Source organism: Erinaceus europaeus, chromosome 9, assembly GCF_950295315.1.
Source record: "Erinaceus europaeus chromosome 9, mEriEur2.1, whole genome shotgun sequence".
NCBI classification, from domain to species: domain Eukaryota; kingdom Metazoa; phylum Chordata; class Mammalia; order Eulipotyphla; family Erinaceidae; genus Erinaceus; species Erinaceus europaeus.
The window spans coordinates 52,466,764-52,475,919 of NC_080170.1; positions in this window are offsets into that span (position 1 = coordinate 52,466,764).

Genomic DNA, 9,156 nt, shown 5'->3' on the forward strand with positions numbered 1-9,156 from the left:
AGGTGTTGAATATACAGTGGTTGGGTTCGAGAACAGAGCGTAGAGGCGATTTGAATCAAGAGAGGGGAAAGTGGGTTGTCATCAGTTTTCATATAAGAACGAGCAAGCCATAGAAGTAAGTTAACAGTATACACACTGTCAGAAAAAAGGTTGAAGGATTCTGGTACAGCTTTTAATGCAAGGAAAACAGCATAAAGTTCTTTGTACTGAGGGGAATTATCAGGAAGCTCAGTAAAGAGAGGTTTAGGGGATTGTTTGTCTGGATAATATATAAAGGCAGCAGCTCCCTTGTTTCCATCATCAAAGAAGACTGTAGGAGCAGAAGGGATGGGATCTCAAGAGAAAAGTTTAGGTGCTAGTAGGGGCAAAAGAGGTAAAGAAGCTATCAATTTATTAGAAGGAAAATGGTTATCTATTTGTCCTGGAAACCTCATGAAGCTTATGGCAAAGCGGGAATGATGGTGTATGAGCCACTCTGTATCTGTAAGAGAAAAGGGAAGAATAATAAAATCTGGTTCTTTCCCTAAGACCTGCACAGACCTATTTCTTCCTTGGCGAACCATGAATGCTAATGCGTCTATCTCAGTGAGGAGTCTTGGAGCTCTGCCTACTGGCATGTGAAGCCACTCAAGAACCCCATGGTTTTGCCACAATGCCCCCACTACTGTGGGGGTGGAGTTAAAGATTAGAAGGTTTACCGAAGAGGACGGGGAGAATCTAACAAGGTGCATGTCCTGGAGGGCCTGGTTAACCCTTTCCAGTGCCAAGGAGGCCTTGGGAGTTAACATACATTTTGAGGAGGGCTCTTTGTTTTCTTTTAACAGGTCAAACAGTGGTTGGAGGAAGCTAGTAGGCAGATAAAGATACTGCCTAAGGCAATTTAAATTTCCAAGAAAACTTTGTAAAGAAGCAAGAGTGCGGTTAGAAGGAAAAGTAACACTAGGTTTTAAGGGATGAATTTACGTTAGAGATATCTCTGAACCTAAGAAGGATATTGGAAGAATTAGCTGTACCTTCTCAGGAGCTACATTAAGGCCACTTTTCTTTAAGGCAGGAATGAGAAAATCATGTAGGGCACAGAGATCTGTATCTAATTCTCCCCATATTAAGACGTCATCCATGTAGTGAAAAACATTAAGGCCCTTATGAATATATGGGAAAAGGGCAGATTTAACAGCCTCTTGACAAATTTTAGGACTATTGGCCATGCCCTGGGGCAGCACCACCCATTCAAATCTAACGGCAGGGCTGGCTTTATTAATAGAAGGAACAGAGAAGGCAAAACGTTTACAATCTTGCGGATGCAAGAGAATAGAGAAAAAACAATCTTGTATATCAATAGCTATGATTGGAATTCCCGAGGGAATTGCAGAAGCAAGAGGCAAACCCCTTTGGGGGGATCCTCAGACCTGCATGGTTTTATTTACTGCACGGAAATCTTGGAGGAGGCACCATTTTCCTGAGGGCTTTTTAAACATGGGCTTCTGGAATGATGAATGTGTCCCAAGGACAACTGCTCTTGGACAAGCTATTTTAAGACTTCTAGCTTATCCCTAGGCAAAGGCCACTGTTACACCCAGACAACTCATTAGAAAGCCAGTCTAGGACGACTTCTGGAGGCGGAGCTATGAATAGCAGCAGATCTCTTTCTCTCCTTTCCTCTCCTCTCCCGGACCATTTAGGAACACCAAAGAAGACCACCCAGGACCACAACAAGACAGGACTAGAATGAGCACAAGAACCCAGAAAATCACCGATGAGTACAAACACGTGTGGCTAGTGACAGAGAGGAGAGAGGAGCCTAAGGAGAGATTAAGTGACTGCTAACAGTCCAGCAGTTTATCAGTTGAGACACCACCTCCAGTCTGCTCCACCAACAAGGGACAGCTGAAGGGAGGAGAGGACTCCCCAGACACTTACCAAGTGAAACTCTGAGTCTCCATTGCTACTGCCCTCAGAATCTGGAGCAGCGTCAGGGAGGGACACCAGGGAACAGAGATCTAACCAGGAAATTCAGGAGAAGACCTATATTTCAGTGGCATAGCTGAGGGGCTGTGAAAGTCTCTTTGCATAACCACTGGATTATCTCTGCCACACCCTGCTTTATCTCTTGGTCAGCAGTCAGTGATTAAACTAAGAAGCCTTCTTATAGTTTAGAAGCCCTCAGACTCCCATAGCCTACAGGGAAGAAAAAAAAGAGAGACTTTTAAACCACTGAGCTCCAACTCAGGGATTAAAATACTATTGAAACAACTGTTAACTTCCAGCAATGTGAATTCTTTAATTAACTTACTAAGACACAGTCAATCCAGGCAATAGTGATCAGTAATTTGAAAAGTACTGATAAAGGGAACTCATAACATAATATATAAAATGGTTAAAACAACAAGAAAAAATATTGGAGAATCGAACCAGGACAAGAGTCCAGCTAAAAGTCTTCCAGAGGGTGAAGCACAAAATAAAGAATTCAACATCCAAACATTAGCTAAGGAAATAATCACAGGAGTGAGTAAAGAATTTGAAAAAATTGTAAGCAGAAATGCAGGAACAACAAATGAGAATATGGAAGAAAATACTAATTATCTCATGGTTATTAGAGAGCTGAAAGCTGAAATCGCTGAGCTAAGAATGCAACTAGCTGAACAAGCAAAAACAGTATCAGAACGGAGCAACAAAATAGATGAACTCCAGAAAACAGTAGAGGGCAGAGAGAATAGAATCAATGAAGCCAAATACAGAACTAGCAAGATTGAGGATGAATTAGAGACAACTAAAAAAGAAGTAAGAGATCTCAAAAAGAGATTAATAGATGCTGAAAACAACAACAGACTCCTATGGGATGACTTCAAAAGAAATAATATACGCATTATTGGAATACCAGAGGAAGAAACAGAAGGAGAGGAAGAAAGCATTTTCCAGGCCATAATAGCTGAAAATTTCTCTAGTCTAGACAACATCAAAGACATAAAGATTCAAGAAGCCCAGAGGGTCCCAAACAGAATTAACTCAGACCTAAAGACACCAAGACATATCATACTTAGAACGGAAAGGAATAAGGATAAAGAAAGGATCCTCAAGGCTGCAAGAGAAAAACAAAGAGTCACCTACAAAGGAAAACCTGTGAGATTAGCACCAGACTTCTCCATACAAAAACTACAGGCCAGAAGAGAATGGCAAGATATCTATCGAGTGCTCAATGAGAAAGGCTTTCAACCAAGAATACTATATCCTGCTAGACTGTCATTCAGACTAGAGGGAGGCATCAAAACCTTCTCAGACAAGCAACAGTTGAAGGAATCAACTATCACCAAGTCTGCCCTGAAAGAAGTTCTGATAGGTGTCCTATAAACAACCAGACCACGACAAATAGGACATATATCAAAACACTCTAAAACTCTACAAGAATGGCGTTAAAATATCTTCAATCTTTGATATCAATAAATATCAATGGCCTGAATTCACATCTTAAAAGATACAGAGTAGGAAGATGGATCAGAAAACACAACCCAATAATATGCTGTCTACAGGAAACCCACCTAACTCAACAAGACAAACACAGACTTAAAGTGAAAGGATGGAAAACTATCATACAAGCCAATGACCCACAAAAAATGGCAGGAACAGCTATTCTCATATCTGACACGATAGACTTTAAAATATATAGATTAAAAAAGATAGGAATGGATATTACTTAATGCTCAGAGGATCAGTCAAACAAGAGGACTTAACAATTATTAAGATCTATGCACCCAATGAGAAGCCATCTAAATACATCAAACTTCTACTGAAAGAGCTACAGCAATATATTAACAGTAACACAATCATAGTAGGGGACTTCAACACCCCACTCTCTCAACTTGACAGATCATCCAGGCAGAAAATCAACAAAGAAATAAGGGAGCTAAATGAAGAGATAGATAAACTAGAACTATTGGACATTTTCAGCGTCATTCATCCCAAGAAACTGGAATACACATTTTACTCAAATCCACATGGGTCATTCTCAAGGATAGACCATATATTAGGCCACAAAGACAGCATCAGCCAATTCAAGAGCATTGAAATCATCCCAAGCATCTTCTCAGACCACAGTGGAATTAAACTAACACTTAACAATCAACAAAAGATTAGTAATAGTCCCAAAATGTGGAAACTACAGTACACTTCTTAACAACTACTGGGTCAAAGAGGAAATCAAGGAAGAAATCAAAATGTTTCGAGAGTTCAATAAAAATGAAGACACAAGCTATCAAAATATTTGGGACACAGCTAAAGCAGTCCTAAGAGGGAAGTTCATAGCTATACAAGCACACATTAGTGCCGGGATAGCCTGAGGGTACTTCTTCCCGAGCTATTGCTCTCTGGCTTGGAGAGAACTCAACTGGAGCTGATCTAGGCTGCTGCGTGGGAGAGGGATCAGGAACTCATGCCGCACTAACTTCCACAGGAGATACACTCTGGAACTCTCGGAGCTGGAAAGCAATTTCCAAGTGTCTTTAATCAGAAGAGCAGCTGTTTTTATACTCTCCAAGTAGGGTGGAAACAGGATGTGATATAGAGAGGGTGGAGAGAAAAGTGACTGGTGAAAATCAGAGTGTGACAAGGAGGGGGCGGAACAGGCGAGAATCCTATCACTGAACAACCAATGCCCTGGAGGGAGTGCTTTATGTAAATGTAAAAGTGATTTATGTAAATAGGCCAAAGCTTTGGATCAGTAAATCCCTATATAGGCATATGGTTAAGCAGAAGCCAGGGAGAGGTGGCATACTACCCAACATCTCCCCCTTCCTTTTTAACTATTTGCCATAGTATCAGGAGTGCAGGGCACTTCGTGAGGCAGCTCCCTGATAAGAGGCACACCTTTTTTGGGGTTCTACTGTCCCTCCTTGCTCAACCTCTCCGTGGAGAGAGAGACTAACAGGATTGAAACACCCCTCAGGCTCAAGCCCTTCCAAGCTCAACCATATCCTCACAATTCCCCCAACATCTTCCTCTTACTTAATGGCCATATATAACTGGGTCAATGTCTGTAATAGGCTTCATCTCTGTCAGGGGAATAGCAGTGTAGGGGTGAACAGAAACCTGTTGGGAAGAAAGCAGAATGATAGTGTGTAAGTATCTTCAAAAAGAACTAGCACAAGACAGGGAGGGATAAGTAAGAGTAGCAAGAGACAGAGTGAGCCTGATGGGTGGATGAGTGGGGGCCTGATAAGCCGAGGGGCTAGAGGGGTGATCTGGCATTGCAAAATCCCGAGTCAGCTGGCAGAAAGTTCTATGAACTGCTACAGTCATTCTTCAAGAAGTCCAGCAGTATAAAAGGAGTGTCCAGCAAGTTCTATAGAAGCATCAGTCCAATGTCAACGGCCAGGAAATAAATGCCACACGTCTATCTTGATGGAGGAGGACGGCCACTGGAACTTTTCTTCTCTGTAGAGAGTGACCTGGAACCGCCAAAACATGGTGGGCGAAACAGAAGCAGGAAGAGCAGACACCGATGGTTGAGAGAAAGGCAGTAGGAAAGTCTTGTCCTTTGGAGTCTGTGAATTAGGTTCTCCAGATCGTGTCAGGTCACATCACGGGTTTCGGGGGATGGCTGTAATTGTGGGTGATGTCAGAGGTCAGGGGTCCAAGATGGATTTCTGGGGATTCTATATGAGCAGATGCTTCTTTATGCGAAGGCTTGTCATAGCTGTAGTCAATTACTTATGAAAAAAATTTGTAACAAATTAGAAGTTTACTACAATTGATAACTCAATGATTATAATTGGTTTAGGTATCTTTATAATTTCGTGTAAAGGTCATCTTATGTGACCTCATGTAGCAGTCTTTATATAGCAAAATTTTCATATCGAATTTAAGTCACATATATTGATTCTTACCTATTTTTACATTGGGTTTTTAAGCAAACTCAGGTTACTAGAGTTAACAAATTTTAGTGACAATTTTTTTTTTTTGGTACATTTACAATATCGGATTGATGCCAAATTTGTTGTGGATTAATTTCCACAAGATAGCTTACAGGACATTTTTGGGGGCCCTCCAAAAATGTCCTGTATAGAGGATTTGTATTTTAAATTAGGAGATGATGAATTGTCACATTGAATATTTAGAGTTTTACCTTAAACACTCAGTTACTTAAATGAATTGATTTTACCTCTTCTTGTAAAAATGTAGCTTCGAAGTTACAATTTAACTGTTAAGTTAATGTTTACCAAACTTGAAACACGCATATTAAACATATAGTTTATAACACACAGGAGAAGAAAGACTTGTAAATAAGACATATCATTTCAAATGTGAATTTAGATCTACTGTCATAGTTGAACCATCTTTACTCACACAGTTTAAGACTAAACATTTCATACTGATATCAAGACTTAAAAAAGAAATCAAAAGGGGAAATGAACAATTTTTGGACTGTTTCTGGACGTCTCCAGAAACCATGGCTGCGTCCAGCCGTTTTATATAAAGTCAGTTAACTTTCAGAGTACTCTGAGCACAATGGGTCATACAAAAATTTTGGTCACTCAACTCAATTTTTTTTTTCACTCACACACTCACAAAACACAACTGGCCAGTCATAGCATAAGACATTCATTCGGGGGGGGGGGGGAGAAGAGTTCTGTGAATCAGATTTTTTTTTTTGATTCTGCCATGCTGTATTATGGATCCAGGGGTGCATCCTGTAGCCAGTCCTCTTGCAGCCAGTATTCTTGCAGTGCTTCTTGTTCTTCAGGGATATCAGCGCCATCATGTGGGTATTGCCGGACATGGCGGGCAGGAACCCAAACAGGCTTGGAGTAATTTTGTGGAAAAATACATGCGAAACCCCTCCCCATAGTCAACAGGGGGTCAGATCCTTTCCAAATTTTATCAAGTGGGTCTTTCCATTTGACCTTAATAGCTGGGAGGGTGGGTGGTGTTTGCCAATGAAGAATTATAGGAGGTTGGTCTGAGTTTTTGTAAATATTAAAGAGATTTGATGTAGTTAAGGCTTTTGCCAGCTGGATATTAGGGGGGTACATTTCCCCTTTTTCTTTATTTAATTGAGCCTTAAGAGTTTGATGGGCCCTCTCAACAATGCCTTGTCCCTGTGGATTATACGGAATGTCTGTAGTATGAGTAATGTTCCAGAGGGAACAAAAATCTTTAAATTGTTTGCTGGTAAAAGCAGGTCCATTATCCGTTTTAAGTTGAAGATGTAAGCCCATTACAACAAAAGAGGAGAGCATATGGCTTATAAGCTTTTTTGAGTTTTCTCCAGTCTGAGCTGTAGCCCACATAAACTTAGAGAAGGTATCAATTGAGACGAACACATATTTTTGTTTGCCAAAGTTAGGTATGTGGGTAACATCAATTTGCCAAAGAGTGTTGGCTTTTAAACCTCGAGGATTAACCCCCAGAGTCTGAATAGCAGGTGTGTTGATTAGACCTGCACAGGAGGAACATGTAGCAAGAATACGTTTTAACTGTGGCAGAGGAATATCAGGAAATCGAGCTCGAAGACCTTTAAGATTACCATGGGTTAGGGAATGAAAGTCAGCAGGATTAGAGACAGAGGCTAGGAGAATTCCTGTGGAGGCATGGCGGTCAGCTGCAGCATTCCCTTCGGACAGGGGACCAGGAAGAGGGCTGTGGGAACGTAGGTGCTGAACATACAGTGGATGGGTTCAAGAACAGAACATAGAGGCAATTTCAATTAAAAGAGGAGAAAGTGGGTTGTCATCAATTCTTACATAAGATCGAGCAAGCCATGGAAGTAAGCTAACAGTATACACACTGTCAGAAAAAAGGTTGAAGGATTCTGGTATAGCTTTTAATGCAAGGAAAACAGCATAAAGTTCTTTGTACTGAGGGGAATTATCAGGAAGTTCAGTAAAGAAAGGTTTGGGGTATTGCTGGTCTGGATAATATATAAGGGCAGCAGCTCCCTTTTTTCCACCATCAGTGATCACTGTAGGAGCAGAGGGGATGGGATATCGAGAGAAAAGTTTAGGTACTAGTAGAGGCAACAGAGGTAAAGAAGCTATCAAATTATTAGAGGGAAAATGATTATCTAATTGTCCTGGAAAACCCATTAAACTTATGGCAAAACGAGAATGGTGGCGTATGAGCCATTCTGTATCAGTGAGAGAAAAGGGAAGAATGATTGAATCTGGTTCCCTTCCTAAGACCTGAACCGATCTGTTTCTTCCTTGGCGAGCCATAAATGCTAAGGCATCAATCTCGGTAAGGAGTCTTGGAGCTCCGCCTACTGGCGTATGAAGCCATTCGAGAACGCCATGTTTCTGCCACAATGCCCCCACTACCGTGGGGGTGGAGTTAAAGATTAGAAGATTTACTGGAGAGGAGGGGGAGAACCGAATGAGGTGCATGTCCTGGAGAGCCTGGTTAACTTTTTCCAGAGCCAAGGAGGCTTCGGGGGTTAACATACGCTTTGAGGAGGGCTGTTTGTTTCCTTTTAACAGATCGAACAGTGGTTGCAGGCAGCTCATAGGCAGATAAAGATACTGCCTAAGCCAATTCAAATTTCCAAGAAAACTTTGTAAAGAAGCAAGAGTGAGATTAGAAGGAAAAGTAACACAAGGCTTTAAAGGACGAATCTGAGTTAGGGAAATCTTTGATCCTAAGAAAGATATTGGAGGGATTAGCTGTATCTTCTCAGGAGCTACATTAAGTCCACTTCTCTTTAAAGCAGGGATTAGAAAATCACATAGGGCGGAGAGATCTGTATCTAATTCTCCCCATATTAACACGTCATCCATATAATGAAAAACCTTAAGGCCTTTATGAATATATGGGAAAAGGGCAGATTTAACAACCTCTTGACAAATAGTAGGACTATTAGCCATGCCCTGGGGCAGTACCACCCATTCAAATCTATCGGCAGGGCTGGCATTATTAATAGAAGGAACAGAGAAAGCAAAACGTTTACAATCTTGTGGGTGTAAGGGAATAGAGAAAAAACAATCCTGTATATCAATAGCTATGATTGGAATTCCTGTGGGAATTGCGGAAGCAAGAGGCAAACCCCTTTGGGAGGAGCCCCAAACCTGCATGGTTTTATTAACTGCACGAAGATCTTGGAGGAGGCGCCATTTTCCTGAGCGCTTTTTAATCACAAAGACTGGAGTATTCCATGGGCTCCGAGAATGA